Here is a 22,649-nt window from a genome sequence, read left to right on the forward strand (position 1 = left end):
AATTAACCTTCTAGGTCTCCAGGCAAAGAAGAGAGTTCTATAAACCTGACCAAAATTGCCCACTTACCTCTAATGTCTAGAACTTAGAGAAAGTAAATTTTCATGTTTAGGACACAGCAATCTGAAAGGTTTTGCTATAGCAACCAAGACAATAGCATGTGGCCCATGTTAGGTATTCCAGCCCCATGCTTACTAGTAGCTGTTAGAGCATAGCCCTTGCATGGCAGCAGGATGCTGGTTTGACTTTTAGGGATGCTGGCCAACATTTGCCTTATTCTGTTGATGTCTCAGGGAGAAGCAGATGCTAGGCAACTGCAGGGGAAACCCATTGCAGAAAACACGAGCCAAGTTTTCTCAGTGATTCCTTTCAGGACTCCATTCAAACTATCTCAATAAATGCATCTCTCAGAAGATTCCTTCTTGTTATTTCAACTTCATATCATCCAAACCAACCTAGCACTTTGTTATCATTTTCTATGATTTTTATAAATGCTACCTATGGTTAGCACATCCTTTGTATTTCAGTGGCCATTGAACCTCAGATTCCGAGCTTCACCAGCCATACCTGAGCAGACGTTTTCTTTGCAGATGCCCGTATGTAAGCTAACTTCAGAGGCAATTTTTATTGACCCCTTCCTCATTGCTAAAGTTTCCACTAAAATACAACGAATATCTTGAAATATATTTTTCCCAATGTTGTTGTTATTGTTGTTGTTGTTATTGATGGTTAGGTTAGGTCACATTGCCTTTTCTTATACTTGGCACACTGGTCACATTATCTAAGAAGCTGGTAGCAGGGATGTTGGCCTAGTAAATACATTAGTTAGAGGACCAGGCACTAATACTCTGAGGAGTTCAACAGTCTTTGTCCATGCTGCCTTTCATGGAAGAAAGATGAAGGAAACCGAGCAATATGCAGAAAAGTGAATGTCTCAATCTCAAATCTTCAAATTTGACCTTTACACATGGGCCATAGGACTCAGTGCACAAAAGTGAACAAGCCTTCACTTTCTGGTCATATTATTGCTGCAGCATCTATTATCTGTTAACTTAATTTTCTATGTTTATAATTTATTAAGCAAAATCTTAACACAATACCTAACATCTGAGAGTAATCTTCCTTAGACAAATAGACATTTATTTAAGTATGAAGTTTTGCAGACAGTTGCATGGAGTTTACACATCTTTGAGATATATCCATAGGTGTTATAAGGTAAAAGATCTTTTATACAGACACACCCAAACAGGCTAATTAGTATCTATGAAAAACAATACAAACTACCTTATTATTTCATATTTTAAACATCAAACATTTTATTGAGTGCACTTTCTATGTCAACTGTAAAAATAACACTCTGATACCTCATGAATTAATTAATTTATTCTTCGTTCTGAGGCATATAACCATCTCAATGACCCTTTACTGGTGAGAGAACAGTTTGGTGTTCATGTGGAGTTTCTGCCTTCAGAAGACTTGGATTCAAACCCAGATCACTCTCCTAGGAATGGATTCTCACAGCTTTTCTCACACTCTTTCCTCTCATCTTGTGTATTTTGTATTCTGAACATTTCACTAATCCTTCTGGGTTCCTCGTGTCATATGATTGTTGAAGCCACCCATCTTACAGGTATGTTCTCAGGAAGCTGTCCCCTCCATGGTAGGTACTTGAAGGAGAGAAGGAACAGAGAAAGAATAGATATTACTGGGGTCAGAAAAAGTGCATTACCTACTCACTATTCTTTAGAGCATCAAGACACGGTTCAGCTTTCTAATCCCACTGCCACTACACAAACTGTGTTGTATGTCATGCCAGCTCATTTTCCTAAGTATTGCAGGAACTCAGTTGTTCTTTGAACAATATTTTCAATCTTTTCATCACTATAGCAACCACATCCCAAAAGACACAGAAAGAAATATGAAAGAAATTGTGAAAACTCTTTTGTTGATTCCTATTGGGACTTTTTGCTCAATACATCTGAATGTGAGTACATGGCTTCTTTTTATGTACAACTGCGATTAACACAAGAGATATTTACATGTTTCTTTCACCTTAATGTTAACACATGACAGCAAGTTCTATAAATAACCAACATCATTCCTGGTATCTACATATTAAAATAAGATTCTATAAACCCTCCAAAGCAGTTTTGAAGCACATAAATTAGGGGACAATCTAACATCACCTTAAGCATCAAATAAACTAATAAAATAACAATGATACAAAACATTCAATGGCTTATTCATTCATTCAATTGCTGAAGTATTCAGGAAGAAAATGAATGGTGTTGGAATTTGTCCTTATCAGAATTTAGGTGAAGGAGGAACAGAAGACGCTTTTCTGAGCTTTGGTTTTTTTCATAGGAACCATGGCCATTCTACTGAACTCTACAGCCTTGACTTTAATATGTATATTTGTCATAATTTTTAGTCACTTTGACCTATGACAATGGAGTGGATATCATCTGTAACATTGTGAAAGAGATAATTATTTGTTCAAGGTCACAAATCTACTAATTATGAAGATATCATCCAAAAGTGACTGTGTGTCTTTTCCAATACTCCTTAGGGGAAATATCTATATCCTTAAACTTTCTTACATTACCCTTTTATACCTGGCCCAGGCAATATGTGGTTGAATAAACAAAGAATGGGGAAAATAGCTGTCTTTTCTGCATTTTCATCAGAGTTCCTGGGTCCCTCTTTTTAATGACATTGAACAAACTAGCTCTCCCAGGTTTGTCATCATTGGATCACAAAAGTCATAAAAGTCATTTCCTTCAAGTAACCTCGCAACATGAATACCAAAGGGAAGAAGAGTTAAGCAAGTTCTTCCGTGAGAATATTAGACTTGTTGTCATTGGAATCTAGAGTGTCTTCTGGAAGCTCATGATAGAGCAAATGTTATCCATCTGGTGGTGCTGTTTGAGGAAGATATAGGTCTCACTGTGTACAAATGTGAGGCAATTGCCACATCATGTTTCTATCAACACGGCCTGCGACACTGCTGTTATTCCTTCCAGGCATGACTGCTCAAGACCTAACCATGGGCTTAAGTAAATCCCTGCTCTTGGAAATTGCTTCTATAAATTATTTTTTCAAATGATAAGACAATGAACTGACACTGAAAATGAGGTGGATTCTTTTTTTTTTTAATTGTTGCAGTGATAAACATGTCTGATGGTTCTGATGCCTTTGAAAGAGGTCTTCTGGGTAATACTGAAGAATTTGGGCAGTTAGATAGGACCTACAATGCTATAAGCAGAGCTTCCCAGGCTATTTTGATGGGGAAAGCAAAGATCAGAATGATTATAAGGATCTGTAAAGACTGAGCTCCCATAGTTTCAGATGGAATCAAGCATTCCATAAGGCCCAGTAAGGGTGGCATTAATGATGAAGAATCTTGCTTTACCTTGACAGTATCTTGAAATTAGAATGAGTTTGAGATCAAAACATTATTAAATGTGTGTTTTAGCGGAGGGAATTTCAAGACAGAACAATATTAGCATGCAGCATGGCTGCTCCTGACTTTTAGACAAATTGACAGCGATGGAGTCAAAAGTAGATCGAAAATAGCTGGAGAATGGGCGGTTTTGCAAGAACATCTGCCTGAGGGCATTTAAATAGCTAGCAGGTTCATTCCGGACAAAGCAGCAAAAGTTAAAGCGGTTTGTTCAACAGCAAAAGTAGTTAGTGAGCCGCTGTCATCAAGACCTCACTGAGTGAAAAGTGTGAATTCATTTGAAAATGTGTTCTTTAGAAATGAAGGCTTGAAAAATGGAGCTTTCATCCCCACTTCAAAATCCAGTCATAACCTTGAGGCCCATTCATTCTAATAACCCTTTTTCCTAGAGGGAATTGTGTGCCAGCTTCCTTTCTGGATTGACTTCTGCTGTCAAACTTTTATATTTAATACTATTTTTTTCTGTAAAATGAGGTTAATGATACCTAAACGGCATGGTAGCTTGTGGCTATAAAAAACTTGTCTCCCTTTCTCAAACTTAATATACTCATAATTATCATCTGTCATTGATCTGGGTGTCTGCGACCATTGAGGTAGCTTGACCCTTGATCAGATCTTGAAGAAAGTAAAGGGGCTTGGTGGTCGACCATTCCCTATTTTAAGAGAATTTCAGGAGCAAAGGAGGAAAGGCTGGATGAGCTAGAACAGGAAAAATGTAAGGTCAGGACAGAAACTGTTGGACCCTGGAAACCAGAGTTCCTTGTCCTTCGAACTGTGGATGACGTCAGCAAGTGCAAACATCCAAGAGAACATGATAAGATAAATGGTATGATGATTAGCCTAGCAGCCTTAAAGGGACAGTAGGAAGGGAAGGGAAGGAATGGGTATATAACTATTAGGGCCCTGATGGGGTGGGGGGATGGTGGTGTTGGTGGTTGTTCCTTGTTCAGGGAGGTTGGTTGCGGTTTGTTAGTAGTCCTGCTCAAAGAAGAAACAAGAAAAAACTAGATTCATCTCTCTCTCTCTCTCTCTCTCTCTCTCTTATCCTTCTTTTTCTCCTATCTAGCAATAGGGAGTGAAACTAGGGGAATAAAGGGTGGGGAAAAAGAACAATCCAAAAAGTAGCAACGACCAGGTATTAGCAAAGAAGAAATAAAAAGAAAGAAATTAGATTCAGAAATCTGTCTCTTCTCTTCTTTCTGTCCTTCTTTCTCTCTTATCTAGTGATAGGGGGTGATTCCAGAGGGAGAAAGGGTGGGGGGAAAAGAAGAAGCCACAAAGTAGTTAAGACAAGCTACACCTACTTAGTTTTGTTTATCACAGTTTTTCAAAAAGCTTGCCTTTCGGCTTGCCCCATTTAACACCAACGCACATTCAGGAAGCCTTACTGGAAGGTGCTGTTCTTGCTGTGGGAGCACTGGTGCCAGAGGGAGGAGCACTCTGAAGATCAAAGGGGCCCCAGGAGCGATGTCCTCCAGGCACTCAACTCCATTCTTCCCTTCACCAAGGACCTTTTCACTCTGGGCTGTGCTTCCACATGAGAAGCAGGTGGGATCAATAAAAACAAGAGACATTCGTGTGTTGACTTATGCGATCGAAAAGGTTCTGAGTTCAGCAAATTAAAATTCGCTTGGGGTCTTTTGACTAGCAGTTTCCAGACTGAGATTCTGTAGTAAAATTGTGTCGAATTTCCACATTGTCGACACCGTATGACAGGGATGTTATGACACTCTAATAGCGGTCCTTGTCAAAACAGCAGTGTGAGAATTAGTGAAAGACAGTGGCTCCTGAGACCTGAAGGAACTGCAATTTCAACTTCCTCGGATTGTATAAAGCTGTAAGAACTGCAATTTCATTTACATTATAGGGCTTGGAAGTAACTACCATTTTGTACACTGAAGGACTCACAAACTATGAGCACGAGGAAGGTCCAAGTACAGGAAACAGCTGCATTTTCCTAAAGCTGAGAGCTGCCTACACTTCTGCACTGTGTGTTTAAGCTGCGGGTCTGTAAGTGGGCACAGGCCGTGATGTAGCTGCGCTCAGACATTTTCGTATACCATGGAGAAGGCTACGCACAGAACAAGATGAGAGCCAGAGGCACTTCTGCACATCTAGAATGTAAATCTTTCTTGTATAAATAAGACATTACAGGACGAAACAGAAAATATCTGCTTCAGACTGCTTCATACTATGCCTCTAAAAATTATTTATATTCCATCATTTGTTCCAAATCCATGCCAGCAGTAAAAATTAAGACTTTGTAAAGTTAGATGGTTTCTTCTCAGCCCACGGGCCAGCAATGTTGAGCAATAACTTAGTTTAGTAATCATAAATATGATCTCAGTGTACACAAACAGCCATGGGACAAAATAGTTTCTCTCTCTGGGAAGGACAAACTGCCAGAATTTGAGAGAGTACTGTTCAGGCAGAGACAGCATCAGACCCCGGATATAGATTCTCAAATTGCTTGTCTCATGAGATATTTTTCTCCTTTTTCTCTCTTTATTATTCTCCCCTTCCCCCAGGACTTATCAAGGCACATATTTCTGGATTTTTTTCTTGAAACAGTTGAACAACAACTCAGACAGTGATCCTTGCTATCAACATAAAATCCATCTTAGGGTTTAGCTTTTAGCCATGTCTTTCCATAATTAAAGGAACAATAAAACAAAACTGTACGCTTCACTTGATGATGTCTATAGGTTTTATGGCTTGAGCATACATGTGTGGCATCCATGGACATATGTGTGCTTGTTCATATTTATATTAGCGCACATATGTGTGCTCTTACAAGTGTGTATGTGTGATTATAGAGATTACAAGTTGGTATTTCTTGTCTTCCTCTGTCTTGCAGCAGGGTCTCTCACTTGAATCATTTCACTGATCTGTCTAGTTGAGATGTCGCCATCCATCCTGTATTTAAGTAGGGACTGAGAAGCTACATTTCTTTTCAGGTGAAAGTACTCCTGAGGTCAGCTCCTTTGCCCACTGAGCCAGCAGCTGTATGTTTGTTTGTTTGTTGTTGTTGTTGTTGTTGTTGTTTGCTGTTATTGTTGAAATTGATGCAGATCTATAGCTGTGTACTTGTCCTCAATGTACTACTGTGTTGCTTTCTTGCAGTACACTAAGTTAACCAAGCTACGTTTTTATGTGACAAATGTCCTGTTAAGGTTTCACTTTCTATTTTGTCAATGGAGATGCAATTCTGCTTTCCCACTTTAATGGTAAAAGACCATCTAGCAAGAAGAGTTAAAAAGGTAGCAGCTAAATTCCCTAGGAGTTAGGGACTGGAGGAAGGTGTGAAAACTGTGTGCTGTGGGACCAGAACCGTGGAATTAAGCAAACTACCATCCTGGTGATACACTATTGAGCGAAGACTGTTACATGATTGTCCTTCTAGTCCGAGAGGATGTGTGGAATGCACGTAGGAAGATAAGGTCAGAGTTAACTTTGGGACATGAGTAAACTCCAGATCATGTCTCTAAACTGACCTTCAGAGTCTTATGATTCCAGAGAGGAAAAGTTTTCTTTTCCATAGGCATGAATAAAAAGTCCTCAGTGACCACAAACTTAATTCATCACTCTGTGAGCAGCTGTAGTAAAGGAAAAGCAATGCTGTCAAACACTTACGTTACTACAGTGTGTTAGCTGGTTTCATGGGAAGGTACTTTTTTACAATGCTCAGTTCTGATTACAGAGATCTTTCTAAAAGGCTGATGCTGCATCATTCTGAAGTGAGTCCACCCCGGTTTGGAATTTTGTTTGGCCTCCCCACTTCAACAATAATATTTTTAATAATGAAATGTCTGAGATTTCTCACATTGTGCACCCAGACCATACTCACTTTCCATTTCTTCCATGCCCCTCCACCCCACCTGTCTCTGCCATTGTGAATCCCCAAAGAACAACAAACAAACAAACAAACAAACAAACCCATGTCCAATTTTTGTTCTCTACATACTTATTGAGCATGGCCAAACTCCCAGAGGCCTGTCCCTTAAATAGATCTGAGTCCTTCTGCACCTACACCTCATTAATTGTGGAGAGCTTCTTCTCAGCATAATTATTACATTTTAAAAAGAATTCCCTTATACAGCTTCCTGTTTAGGTTGTTACAGTTTTGGGAGGGGGGTTGGGGCTGGCTAGGAGGGGTAGGGGTGGTCACAGAAGCCTTCCATGTCCCTCTTTCTCAACTGTGTGTCTGTAGTCATCGATATCACTGCAAAATCCTTGCTCTTTACAATCAGCAGGAGCACAGACGATGGACTTTCACATGGTTTCTGGTGAGAGCACAGACCACAAACATGGCCCCCAGCTGTATTAGGACCATGAGCCCAGCCAAGGCCCTTGGAGACAGTCCAGAAATCGACACGGCCTCAGGTGGCAGTGCAGGCCACTCACAAAAATATAGCTCCAGGTAGCAACACATCTCACAATCATTAAAATGGCCCCAGCCACATCAGGGACAAGGACATTAACATGGCCCTCGGTGGCAGTACAGACTGCAGATATGAACATGGCTCATGGGTATCAACATGGCTTCAGGCAGCAGCATCTACATGGCCTTGGGTGAAAAGATGAACCACAGACATCAATAGGGTCCCCGGCCACATCAGGACCATGGACCCAGACCTCCGCAGTGCCAGAATGGACTGCTCACATCAACATGGCTTCAGGTGGCAATTGGGACCATAGATATCCACATGGCCTTGGGTGGCAGCTTGGGGCACAGGCATCAACACAGCACATTCCTTCCCCACCCCCAAATCAGGACCACTGACACGCTCATGAGCCTCAACATGGTATCAGGTGCTTACACGGACCACTCACGTCAACATGACTCCGCCCTCCTCCCTCCCACTCCAGGCAGCAAAACCCAAGCCCATCAGCAAGACTTCAGTCAGCAGCACAGACCACATGCATCCACATGGATCTTGGTTTTCATCACGGCCTGGGGCAGCAGCATGGACCACAGATACCAACATGGCCTTCAGTGCGGGCCATCAAGGATCATGGTGGTCCTTTGAGAAGGCTCAATCCAGAAAGTCAAATGGAGCCTCCTTTGTTGCATAGAGCTAGAGCAATTCCCACAGTAGGGCAACATGTTTGGGAGCTAAGTCTGCAGCTGCATAGGCTGCTGCACATCCCGCTCACCCTAGTGGGTAAATAGACACATGTTCTGGTGTTAACATCCGCACGCTCTCTCACTCCTCACTGTCGTCACATCTCCAGTTCTGCCTCTTTCCACGGAGCATGTACTGCTCCATTTTTCTATCTTTCCCACCTCTCTATTATATATTTGTTTACCAAAATGGTGCCTGCCTTACTAGGCGGGGTGGCTGTTTTCCTATTTTTTAATCAGGTTGTTTACTTAAATATTAATCCGCCTTGGGAAAATATTATGAATATTAAAACAGCAAACAGAATTAAGTTTTTATTTTCGTATTTTAAAATAATCTGAAACTTGTAGAGTTTCACTGCCAAAGCAGTGAAAAATAACATCCTACAATCTTTATTTACTAATTTTAAACGTTTCTTCCTTGGTACTAGCACTCACATTATCTAAATAAAGACATTCTCTCTCTACTTTATAAACATCATGTCCTTTTAACCCAAAACATATCTGTATGCTTCAGAATCAGGATACTGTTCTCCGAGGTCATAATGGGATTACCTAATTTAGGAAATGTAATTGAGACAACATTATCCTACTGTCTAATGCACAATCCTTTACAAAATTGCATAATTGCCCCCTAAATCTCCTCTATGACCCTTTCCCATGTCAAAAATTGATATAGAAATAGTTTAATGTTTATTTTCAAAAGCTTATTTTTTCCTAACTCTTTCTCCACACACTGGGGCTCAGCATACTTTATTTATTTTATTTTTTAATTTTTTTTCAGCATACTTTAAAACCTTTAGGCTTCTGACCCTAGCTCTTGGCTTCTAAGGTGAGGCTAGGCAACACTGTGAGGAAGTCACTGAGTTACTGATAACCAGAGCTATTGATGAGTTTAAGGACACATCTTTGATAACTTATTTCAATGTAACATTATCTGCTACAAACCAGACAAGATATTTAAGCAGGGAGATAAAAAACGCCCTCCTCACTGAACATTTGTGGGGAGACATTGTGTTCTGTTGAGCCTGCTCTACCTGTGCTCATAATATTTTCCCTGTCTCATATGATTCCCGCTCCACTTTGATTCTGGTGCTGTGACAAATACCACAAGCAAAATCAGCTCAGGAGATAGAAGGTTTTTACTTCAGCCTATCATTGAGGGAAGTCAGGGCAGAAACTCAAGAAGGACATGGAAGGATGCTACATGTGGCTCTCTTGCAGTTATATATATTAATTGTAATAAAATAATATATTTAATATTCACACATTTATTTTATATCTTATTGTTAATTAAGCATATTGATAGCTATATATTAATATACAATACAATATAGAATACTTAATATTTAAATGTACACACATATAAACATATTGTATACATACCAGGCCCATGTACCCGCCCAGGGACTGATACCAGTCACAGGGGCTGCATCATTGCACAGACCAACCTGATAAACACAATTACTCAATTGAGATTTTTTTTTTCAGGTGATTCTAGGCTTGCTCAAGTTAACATTTAAAGCTAAACAGGACAATTATGTGTAATATGTGTTGGAACCTTGTTTTTAATAAGAGAACACTGGGGGAGGCTCTTTAAAATCAGTAACTTGTAAATATTTTAGGCACATAAGTATTCAACTTCTCTTCTGTAGTAGTTACAATAGAAAATATCTGAGCTTCAGAGTCAAATCAACGCTAAGCGTTGGTTTCAACATTGCGTACTCCGCACTGAGCAGAGAGTTGCTGATAAGCAGGAGGGCAGCTGCTGATAAGCAGGAGGGACCTTCCAGCCCAAAAGTCTGGCTTAGATGAACTCATCTGACCTAAGTGAACTTTGTAGTAAGGAGACAGTTTTCCTGCTTCTAAGCTAGTGAGGGCTGGTTTGTTTTTATTTTCAGGTTAAAAGGAATTAAAAATAATAGCCACTTATTTGTATTATTCTGGAAAAAATTGTGATTACTTAATACACTATAATGTGGCATATTTGCTGACTGCTTTTGACCTTTTTTCCTTTTAAATATTTAAATAAAGGTCAATATTTACTATATATAAATAGGAGAAGAGGATGGAGCAGGGTGTGAACCTCACAGTTGGCTTAGAGTCCAAGTGACAAAAGGAAGCACAACTAATAGCAAAGAATGATTTCTTCTAAATAAGTGTAGCCCATTTTCTCCAGCAGCATTTACAGTCATCGTGTTTAGTGTTTTTCAGCTTCAGCAACAGCAGGACCGAGGGGAAAGCAAACAGAAGAGGGTTGGTTCAAAGGCAGCTGACATCTTTTGGTCAATTACCAGGCCCATCCTCACAGTCCCAAGGGGGCAGGATTTGGGGACAGATAGGCAAATGTCTTCACATTTCTGACTTCTTATGCAGCTTACCTCTCACTCACGGCATCCCAAGGGTCAGGGCTAGAAAAAAAAAGGAGTGCTCGCAGTATGTGGTGGTACATTGCCTGTAATCCCAACACTTGGGGAGGCAGAGACTGGTGGAGCTCTGTGAATTCGAGACCATCCTGGTCTATAAAGTGAGTCCAGTATAGCCAAGGCTACACAAAGAAATCTTGTCTGGAAAAACTGAAAAAAAAATTTTTTTTATAGGCAAGTGCTCTGGTGACTTCATTTTACAGAGCCATGGAGAAACCAGGCAATGCATGACAGGTTACCCAAAGGAATGACGAGGGACTGACTGAAGCGACCTTTACTTTCTGTTAGCTCTGAACAGAACAGGTCTCTCTGTTCCGTATGTCAATGATGCCTGATACTCAGCACCCATGTATAGATTCTGTATTTCTGTAGTTTAATTTTATATCTTATTCCTTTGTCTATGAGAGGAAATAGCTGTGTAATATTGACTTACATGTTTTATGTATATGTATATGTGTTGAGAGAAGGGAAAAAAAACTTAATTTGTAGCTTGTATGAGTCCTTCAATTTTGCTAGCTTATTCCAGTAATTCTTATAGCAGTCTTAATAATTTAGTTAGGAAGCTAAAACTTCACTAAGTTTATTGAATGGTCAGGGAGGACTCTAAAGGTCATGGAGGGGATACTGAGCCCCAAAGAGGAAATGCAAGGGCTGAAGTCCTTGTCCTAAGTGGGTGTGATAGCAGGTGACATTCAGAGATTGTTATTCAATACTAATAGAATAACCATTCAATTAGTGTAAAAATAGAGAAAATGTGGGCTCAGTACTTCAATCTGCTATAAAAGGAGAAAATGCATATAAAACTATTTAATTATAATATAGAGTGAGCAGAGTATTTTGTGATTGCTCATAAGAATTTTCTGCAATTATTTGGGTGGACAAAAGCCAATCTAAACCAAAACCCAAACATTTTGTCTGATTTCATTACATAGGAATCACGTGGCCTTCTCTTAGCATCAAGTAAAATGGAAGCATCTGGAACAAGGAGAAAGGCAGCTCTAGCCTCAAAATGGGGACTCAAAGTGGGGAGGTGCGTGTTACATGATAAATGTCTTATTTGTTTGCATCTCACGCTAACTGCAAATTTGGGGAAACGAATATAAGGATTCTTATATCTAAAAACCCAGCCTAAAAATCCAGTGAGCTAACAAGCAACCTAAAAATAAATAAAAAATTCATTGTGGTTGAAATGGATTCTATTTTTGCTCTTACATAATTTTAGCTTCGTGTGTGTTTATCTTAAATAACAAAAAGGGAAACCACATACATTTTACCCGTTTTCTCCAGTTGTAGTGATTTATTAAACTCTACCAGAATATCACAAGTGAAACACTGAAATCCTCACAGCCCAGGAACATAACCCTGCCAGGACCACGTGGGTCCTGGGATTGGCTTTCAGGCAACACACAGGTCCCTCGCCCTCACCCTTAAGACATTGCTCACAAAACATAATTTACTCCTTTTGCATTAGTGTTTTCTGAAAAGTCATGAGTGCTTTTCAGATTACAGAAATAGTATCCTCTCCTTCTCTTTATTTGTTAAAGGCCTGATCTCTCAGGTCAGTCTGTTATATTCTTAATGATCTCCTCTGGCAACCAGAGCTACTGGGGGAAGTCAGGCACGGAAAAAAAGAACCGTGGGAGAATACTCCCAATTTTCTCTGGAGCACATTTTCGTGAAGGAGAACAATAGTCCAAATACCATCTCTCTTAGCATTTTCCCTAAAAACTCCAAAGGTCGCTGTGGTCCTTTGTCATCAGAACAATGATCTCCTGTGTGTCCTGGCTCATCTGAGGCCAAGAGGTACGATGACGGAGTCTCAGTAAGATACTAAAATTATGAAGACTCTTTGATGATTTCCAAAGGAGAAGTACTTTGAGTTTGTCTCAAAAATAAGGGAATGTGATTTTTTTTTTTTAAAAAAGCAAAATAAGTCGAGGAAAAAATGTAGAGAAGATAGGAGAAAGTCTTCAGAGCTGACATTTTCTTCTAGTTAAATTATGGCAATAAGAAATAACAGTGTGGAACTAAACAGGAGGGCAATAAAGACTCAAGGCAGGTGGTAAGTGTTGTATACACAGACTGAATGCAGAGGAAAAGATGCACTTAATTAAAGGGGCAGAGTTGTTGCTGACCTCAAGATCCAAGTCAATAGTGAGTTTAGCCCTTGAAGACTTCCTTTCCCACTCTTTTCTCTTCTAGTTAGATGGCCTTTTTTTTTTTTTCATACCTTGCGGCAGATTAGCTAATCTATTATCAAGAATTTATTTTCTCAGCTAGCATCCTGTTACTTGCTCTTTTGCACATGCTGGACTAAGCAAATGCCTAACTGAGACTTGAAGACATACTTGATTTTACTTAATTTCTCAGATGCAGCATGGGTCCTAATTCTTTTCCTGAATGTAATAAGAAACAAAGCATACCAAGAAAATCTATATTTTAGTGTCCTGCTTTTCTGTAAGTAATGGGTGACATTACTTTTTTATGTAACAGTTCTCTTTTCCCCATTTTTCTCTTCCTAAACTTATTAACTCTGGGGGTAATGCAAAATCATGGACACCAGCCATCAGGAAGTAGAGCCTGAGAGACAACCCAAGCTGCCGAATATCAAGTGTTGGGTTACCCATCACAGAATCCACAGGCAGACAAGAATAAGCAGATCAGAAACATACCTGCCATTATATAAGGAGGTATCATATCATTAAAATAAAACCCCACAAGAAAAGAGTTATCTCTGGGAACAAAGACTTCTTACAAGAACCAGCACTCTCCCCCCCCCTCTTTTTTTCTATTGGGGAGAAGGGTGTTACTTAGGGGAAAAATAATTACAGGTTTTCTTTTCCTTGTCTGGTTGGTGAAATGAGGATCTGTATAACTCACGCTTCACAGACTTGTACAAAATAATCAATGTAAGGATTTGATCAGTGCAACCAATTAACAAAGCCAGCACCCCTGTCCAGGAGACATGATAGACAGTAGTGAGTCTTTCAGTCATTCACTGCACAGTAACATAATTGTGGGCTTTTGTAATATATGTTTGTACTTTCTCTCTCACCCCATCTTTGTGTGTGTCTGTGTGTGTGTGCATGCATGTGCATGTGTGTATGTATGTGTGTGTGCATTCATGTGTGTATAAGAGAGAGATAGAGATAGAGAGAGATCGAGATAGATAGATAGATAGATAGATAGATAGATAGATAGATAGATAGATAGATATTATATTTATTAGAGACTCAAATCTGAGCATCATGCATGCTAGGCAAGCACTCTGTAACAGGATTAAATCCCCAAGCCAAGTTTTGGTTTTTCAACTTCGTTCATGTTTTTCTTAAATTCATTCTGTAGCTCAAGCAAGGCTTAGAATTCTCAGTCCATCTGCCCTAACCTCAAGTAGACGGTTTTAAAATCCAGGTCTGACATATATTTTCATTTTATAACATATCATGTGGAATTGGGATTCTTCTCCTCTCCTTCCTTTTCTCCCCCCAGCCCCATGGAAATCATTATTTTTCTGTACCAGTTGGTACAGAATAATTATTATTCTGTACCAGTTGGTATTTACAAAACACAGGCTACTTATTACAGCAAATTATCAACATTCTCATTAAAATAGGCTTTCTCAAATTGTGATTGAGTATATTTCCTACCACCACCACTACCACTCAAAACATACTAATATTTTGACATTTATGAAAGTCATAAGATCTGTAGGTCATCATTTGCTTTCCACAAACTACAACTAAGGCAGCTGGACCAGCACTATAAACACATGAAAAAATAGATGCTGATTTTAAAAGTAGAAGTACCTGAGGAGATAGGACAAACATACTCTTCTTCGTCTTTCTGAAAAAACAAAAAAACAAAAAAACAAAAAAAACACAAAAAAACAGAAAAAAAGCCTTACTGCTATTCTGCCAGACAATACATAAATAAAATACTACACAAAAGTAGTCTGGACTCTGGACCCAAAATACATATCACAAGCATAAAGATTGGTTAACAGAGATGACCACTGAACTAATTTAAAACTCCTTTCACATATTGTTACTATTTTAAAAGCATCACCAGAACAAACATATTTAAATTATGAATTGGCCTGGGATGTAGTGAGAATTTTACTTAGCACTAAGTATCTCAAACACCCTAGAAAAGTTTCATTCATGTTCTTTGTAATTCCTCAAAAAAAACTGGATCGGTTTGATGATACCTGCAAACTTCCCTCTGGTTTTTGTTTTGTTTACCAAGCAACTCAGCAAATAATCAGTTTTTGCAGAAAAAAAAAGCAAACAAAAAAAAAAAAAAACAAAACAAAAGCAGACCTATAATAGCATATTCCATATACATGTTGTCTAAAAATGCCATAATAATGATTCCCATAAACTTTAGTACACTCATGAATCTATATTCATTTTATAGATTATATATCACCATCATGTATGTGCACATGCATATATGCATATATATATATATATACATGCATGTGTACACACACACAGACACACATACATATTACCATAATTTAAGAACTCTAAATTCTGTGAAATCTACAGAGGCCATTCATCTAACTTAATTAACCAGGAGGAAGAAACACTCAGAGAAGACATCATAGCAAAAATGTTTCTTTATGCTTGAGGAGTATAAAGATTAGATCTGTCAACAAACCAGAGATCTTAAAACCTACATATTCAATACATTTTCCCTAAGCTTGGGGCTGCTTCCTTGGCATCACTTAAACTTCATCAACAAACTTTACCTCTGAAAACATAAACATCCAAGCTCAGTCCCCGTTTCTGTGTGTTCACCTCCAAACCCCTTTTACTTATACTATTCCATATTTCTTCCCTTCTCATGTCTTAGGTTTCTTTTTAACAACAATAAAAAAGGCTTGGTTTGATCTGCTCTCAAATCATTTTCAAAATGTGAGTCTCCACAGAACCTCTACAGATATTAAGAAAATTCTCTGTGTGAACGGAACCTCCTGCAAGGAAGCTGTGTCTGCAAAGACTGCTGGACTGATTAGAATTCCAGTGGAGGGATCAGAATGCTGCAGGTCCTGAGGCTAATTGCCTTAACTTGGGCTAGTTCTAGCCCCACAGAACAGCCATTCTCTGCCCACCTCTGTGTCTGAACTAACATCTTGGAACTAATATGTAGAAACTTTTGGACTGTATTAACTCTGAAGCCACTAACTTCCATGATCCCTAAAGGCAGGCTATGTCATTGGATGACGTCTTGGGCCTATGGAATGTTTCCTCCTCTTGCTGTAACCCCTTCTGATGTAGCCAGCAATGTATCTCAGGCTTGACTTACGCCTTTCTTTGCTCTATAAAATGTCATGAAACTGAGTCCAAATTGGACCCTGGAATTTGGGGTAATGTAAATTCGTGTTCTTGGGCCGTGGTCACTCAAAAGTGATCCATCAAAACCTAATTTTTTATTCCCTTTAGGAAGAAAGCTGTGTGTTCTTTTTTACATTATCACCAGCTTACCATACACCATCAAACATTTTGCCTTGGCAATGGTGTGACAATACATGTTCAGAAGGAACAGTGCTCAGGGTTTTGAGTCTCACTCATTCCATAGGCATTTGCTCCTGGGAAGAAGCTCTTGTGTGGTGCTTAGCAGCAGGAGCAAGGTGGGCCCTCAGTGAACTCAGCACCAGGAGGAGAAATAATCCTCAATCACACCTCCCCCATGGGCTCCATGACTAAGCTGCGATGTTTGTTACAGTCGATGGGTTTGTGCACTTTTTTACTTAGAATATTTTCCATTTGCTTCTCGATGTGCTACACCATGATAAGTGAAGGATGAAGCCGTATTTTGGTCCATGTTGTTCCATTTGCCACTTGGATCACTATTATACTTGTCCCCTAACTTGAATTCCTTCGTTGGCACACCAGGCTACCCCTAACTCCACAGCCAAAGCCATCAAGTTAACACACAAACTAAGTACACTAGATTCATCACGCTTCTTTTTGCCACAAACCCTTTGAGAATTTCTCACCCACGTAACTTGCTTTTCTTGCCACGTCCCCACATTTCCTCCACTCCGGTCACAAAAGTCTTCATGGTCTTTTCCACACACTCTGGGAAGAAATCTACCCCAGGGCCTTTGCAATGGTGGTTCTACTTCTGAACCGGTCTTCCCAGAATGATGTTCATTACTGACCTTCATTGCCTTCAGGGCTTCGTGGCAATGTCAAAATTCTTCAAATGCCAAATGTGAAAACCCAAATAAAAGCCACAAAGTCACTCTTACTTTATTCTGCTCTCCCTTATCTGACTCAGTTTCCCCATAGGCCTTGTCTCTTCCTGATGCCCTGCTCATGACACAGATCTGAATCGTTCCCCCACTGTGGTGCTAGGAGGAGATGGCAGAGTCCTTCGGAGGGAAGAACTAGTATAAGAACGTGAGGTCACTGGAGTCGTACCCTTGAAGGGAATTCTGGGGTCCTGGTCATTTCTTCTCCTGCTTTGCTTTCTGGCTACCATGAGGTGCAGGGGCCTCCTCCCCCTTTGGGTGCCCACCATGTCGTTGTGAATTGCCACTTGATCAGCAACAGGACCCACCAGCCGTGGACTGCCAGGCCTGAATGGGGAGGCAGAACCCCTCCACTTCTTTAAAATCATTTCTCTCTGGGTCCTTTGTCACAGCAACAGAAAGCTAATATCTTTTCTAAGTAAGGGGTCTTAAAATGTAACTCACTTTTAATGCGTTGTGTTTCTTCTGTGGAAGCTACAGGAGGGCAGGGATTGCTCAACATTTGCATTTCTAGCAGCTCTGGACGTTTTGTATTTTCAAAGAAAGCAGACAATTGTAAAGTAAGGGGAAGGGAAGAAGGGAGAAAAGAAGGAAGGGGAGAGAAGGAGATAAACAGTTGGGGATGGCATGAAGAAAGAGAAGCAGAAAGGAAATGGAAGTTAAGAAGGACATAACTGGGGACCACTTTCTGTGAGAGCTAGGGATGTAAAATTTCACCCTCTAGACATGGCGTTGATCTTCAGTCTCAAGAACTCAAGGGAGCTGGGAGTGGTGGGCAGATAAGCCAATGAAGTCCTTCAAGTTGTGTTAATGTATTTTGGCCTTACTATTGAAAGGCTATAGTCTTTCCCTTTCCCTCTCTCTGTCCTCTCTCAGTTAACAGTGAATTTTCTGTCCAAAGCTCAATTCTGTTTCCTCTCCATTGTATTGCTATGCACTTGACAAGTATCACTTCTCCATATTTGGGCGTCTTTATCTATGACTAACAAATTGGATGTGGGCAGAAGGTGACAGCAATTATAAAGTACTTTTCTTTGCCAAATAAAAAGACAGAAAAACTCCTAGGATAATTCACTACTATTAAGTCTGGTCCTACAACAGGATAAAGGGAATCAAGGCCTTTTCTTGCCAAGGGGCTTCTAAGAGCAGGCACCACGGCTGCCCAAAGCTTAAATTCATTTTACTCTTTCAGGCTTAGGGAAGAAAATATTTTATAAGTACTTCTGTTTGGTTCTGAGTTTTTTTTTAAATTTCCTTTCCCTTTCCTTTCCTTTCTTTTCCTTTCTCTCTCTCTCTCTCTCTCTCTCTCTCTCTCTCTCTCTCTCTCTCTCTCTCTCTCCTCCTGAGTGTCAAATGAATGAAACCCATAAGAGAAAAGGACAAAGTAGAAAGATATTTTCTTTTCTTTTCCTCTTCTTTCTTTTTCTTTCCTTCCAATCTTTTTTTTCTTTTATGTACACTGAAATGTAATTGTTGTACCAATAGTAGCCAATATTTAGTAAATTATTCATTTATTTCTTTAATGCTTTTAGCAGTAGAAGAAATGCCCACTTCCACTGTTCCCAGAAGACATGGCTGGTGACGTGGCAGAGTGGGAGGCTGCCCACGGTCACAGGTGGTGTCCTAGCTGTTAGGCGTGTTGTAAAGCAGCCACTCTCCACTCTCTAGAGATGCCTACCATTCACAGCAGATGTGTTCGCAGTCATGGTCACAGATGGGGACACATTGACATAACAGTTAAAGAAACATGATGATAACAAAGAAACCTCTCAGCAAGACCACTGGAGAGGAGACATAGTCCCCTGGTGACTCTGATGTTGTCATCCTGCAAGAAGACAAAGAAACACTAACCAACCATCTGTAGGTTAACCCTTAATTATCTGTCCTCTCACTCCACCTGGTGGAAACACTAAAAATACAACAAAATGAAGCTCTCGGAAAGTGCTGTAAAAGCAATAAGGTGAGGTAATCCCTCAGGCCCTACTCTCCTCTTCTGAAAGTCAGTTTTGTAAAAGTCTAAAGTCCATACGTAGCTCATCTTACAAAGTAGCTTCCTGTTCATGCCTGTGAGAAGTCGTGACACATACAAGCAACAAGCAGTAGAAGGAAACACAGAGGAAGTAATCATTGGAATTTTAGTTCCATATCACTCCTATTCTAAGAATGCCTCTATATTATTTCTTCACTTCTTAGATGGACTGTCAGAACATCTTGGTTGCTTTTACAATGAATTTTCTGTAAAGACTAGATTTTAAAGGCGTTCATAGGTGATGCTTAGACAGCTAGTCCTTACTAATCTTTTCAGTGCAGTAAACCATTCATTTCTTCTTCTAGGGAATAGAAACTTTAGATAGCATCAAGCTTTTGCTCTGCATTTCCCTCTGCTGCTTTGGGCTCTTACTTTTAGACCCCCCAGCTGCTCTTCTTGATGCCATATTTAACAGAGACTACCATTTGTCCCTCTGGTGTCTTGGAACCCTTGTTGAAAGTCACTACACTCCAGATCTGCAGCTTCTTTCTTGGCACTCTACTTCTACATGGTGCTCTGTATATGTGTGACTTTTATTTAACATAACTTTTAAATTTTTCTTGTGAGAATTCCATACATGAGTACTGTAATTATATCATTTTTTACTCCATCTTTCTTCCCAGCTCTTCCTCAAAAACCTTGTGCTTCTCAACTCTATGATCTCTTCTTCTATAATTATTATCGTGTAGTATTATAAACATGTGCTGTGGGAACTGAGTACAACAAACAAATGGCTATCCACGGTATTGATCCTGCAGGCTTCTGTGAACTTGTTTCATTTCATTATTTCCTTTTTTGAGATTACAATTACATTTCCCCTTTCTGTCTTCAAACCCTCTGACATGCTCCTCCTTGCTCACTTTCAAATTCATTGCCTCTGTTTTTATTATTTGCTGCTTATTTTTACAGGCTAATGTATCTTGACCAGGTGGAGTCAGAGACAAGTTTACTAAAGGGGAAACTCCAGAAGTTCATGTGGTAATGTCAGTTTGTTACCATAATAGACTGTTATGTCAATGTGACCTCCTTTCTGGATATGACTTAGGACACACACATCTACTACAGAAAAGTGACTCATTCCAGATGGTTCAAGAAAAATAGCTTTATTTGAAATATATACAGGACCATTTCAGAGACTTTTAAAAATGAAACACACAAACAAGGAAAATTTTACCCAGAGCTTGGCAGAAATAGGATTCGCTTTATACATGGTCACTGTCAATAACATTTTGCACCCATTCACTACATCCACTAAGTAAGCCACAGCTTGAATAAATTCTAGAACATTGAACAGGAAAGAAAACAGTTTTCTCATCCTTCAATTTCCTTGTTCTTCTCTTATTAAAAAGGGAGACATATAGATCTTAAGCTCTCCGTGTCACTCCTGATTTCTCTATAGGTGTCTTATGAAAACACTTTAATAGAAACAATTGGCTGTGTGGGCAGTCATACCCACACTATGTTCTTACTTTTAGAGATTTTTGGGGGCCATACAGAGAAAATATCTTGATTACTGAGATAAGATGAATCAAACTTCAAAACTTATTCAACCTTCAGGATTGATAGCTATTTCTTCTGAGCACCTATGCAAGGCTCACAAACTAAATCATTCAAAACAAGTTGCAGCAATGAGGCCGGTGAAGATTAGCAAGACTATTCAGGAAGGAATATAACTAGGTATAAAACATAACATTTCCTTTTCTATTGATAGTCCAAGATTCAGTCTGGGGATAGGTAGAGAAACTGAGCTGGCATAGACACATGCTAGAAACACTCTTCCTCTTTTAGGGTCTGATTGACAGGACAGGTGGGATTCAAGCAAGAGTCAGATCTCCTAGTCCCTATCTGTGCCTTTGGTCAGTTCAGCTTTTTTTCTCAGTGCCCTTACCTATAAAATTGGAATCATTCCACTTTGTACAGCTCAAGATACTATTGAGATTGGAACAAGATGAATTTTCTAGAGCAATTGGTCCGTAAATATTCCCTTGTTAAAAATCACATCCCATTATTAATAGCCTGTTTGCTTGCTTGCTTCTCTTTGCTATGATATGCCTCTAGGCACTGATTCTCAGCTGGGGGTGACCTTGTTCATCCGTGCCTAGAGTCAGTTGGGTTGCCATAGCAGCTGATAAGTGTTCTGAACATGCAGTGACTAGAAATCAGAACTGTTCAAACATCCTGCCATGCTCAGCATCTGCTTCAGAAAGGACTTACAAAGCCTGAAATATCAACTCTACATGTTAGTAGCTCTCTTTGTTACAAGCCCTTGTTGTACAAGGATGTGACCTTGTTCTGTTTTCTAGTTCATTTTTCATCCACCCTCCCATCTTTCTCGGGTGTGAGCTCTTAATAAGGGGTAGTTCTGAGACATCACTACTCTGGCCGTGCCTTATCCAGTCCAAGGATAAAGAAAGAGCTTGTGAAGTGCATGTTCTCTCAAGAACACCACAGTAAAGGGAGCCTGTCCTGCTGAACTATGCATTGGTGGTGGTGGGGGGAGGTGACTTCTCTGAACCGAAGCTCAGCAGAGCTGTGCTAAGGAAGTACAGGATGCCTGTGTCACAAAAGTCAGAGAGCATGCTTTGCATTAGAAGGACTTCTGCTTGAATTCTGCCTTGAATTTATCATCAAACCTCTGTCTTTTGGATATTATAAAAGGGTTCACAGGTCAGCAAAGTGACTGCTTTTCACCACTTTCAGCAATCAAGACACCTGTGACAATGTGCATCGTCCCATGCTGGCACATTCTCAGCCAATGTCTTCTATGAACAATGGAATCAGTAATGTCCTTGCACCACACTAAAAAGATTATGTGAAGCCACACTGTGCCTGTCAGACTTTAATAAGTATTTACTGTTGCTATTGCAACTTTGATATTTCAGTGGCAAATGTGATGAAAGTAAATTTCTGTCTTGTTCTGCTTCCTTGTCCTATCTCTTTCATTACAAAACAAAAGCACAATGACAAAAAGCAAAGCAAAGGAAAACAAAACAAATCAGGAGTCAAAGGAAGCCTTTAAGATATTCCGAAAGCCTGAGGTGACTTTACATGTTGTGGGAGCCAAGGTATGGGTGCTCTTAATTAATCCCGCAGATTCTCCGACAGGAAGAGGCTCTCATTTCCTTCACATGGGTTTCTCAACCAGACTTAAAAGTAATGAAGGGTCCAAGATCTGTATCTTTGAATATGACAAAGGAAACAAAATTAAAGGGATCAATGCCTCTCCCACCCTTTCCACTTTGGAGGATGAAGCTGGCCAAACATTGAAAAGGGATACTTGTTAAATATACAATAATGAAGGGGAGAGAGAATAGAATTGAAGTTGAGCTTATAGAAATAGAGAAACATT

At 39.7% G+C, this 22,649-nt stretch overlaps 1 long non-coding RNA gene across 2 annotated transcripts; it reads right to left on the minus strand.

Moving 5' to 3' along the window:
* Positions 1-1,394: 1,394 nt before the first annotated feature.
* On the minus strand, positions 1,395-17,799 carry LOC311588450. 2 transcript variants are annotated; one of them, XR_014776203.1, is made up of 3 exons: positions 17,716-17,799; positions 14,816-14,852; positions 1,395-1,665 (listed from the first exon to the last, which is right to left on the minus strand). It is a non-coding gene; the product is annotated as an uncharacterized lncRNA (long non-coding RNA). The 2 variants fall into 2 exon arrangements; XR_014776204.1 differs by lacking the exon at positions 1,395-1,665 and adding an exon at positions 7,003-7,057.
* Between the last annotated feature and the right edge of the window lie 4,850 nt (positions 17,800-22,649).

This window comes from Acomys minous (assembly GCF_964271855.1).
Source record: "Acomys minous genome assembly, chromosome: 2".
Taxonomy (NCBI): domain Eukaryota; kingdom Metazoa; phylum Chordata; class Mammalia; order Rodentia; family Muridae; genus Acomys; species Acomys minous.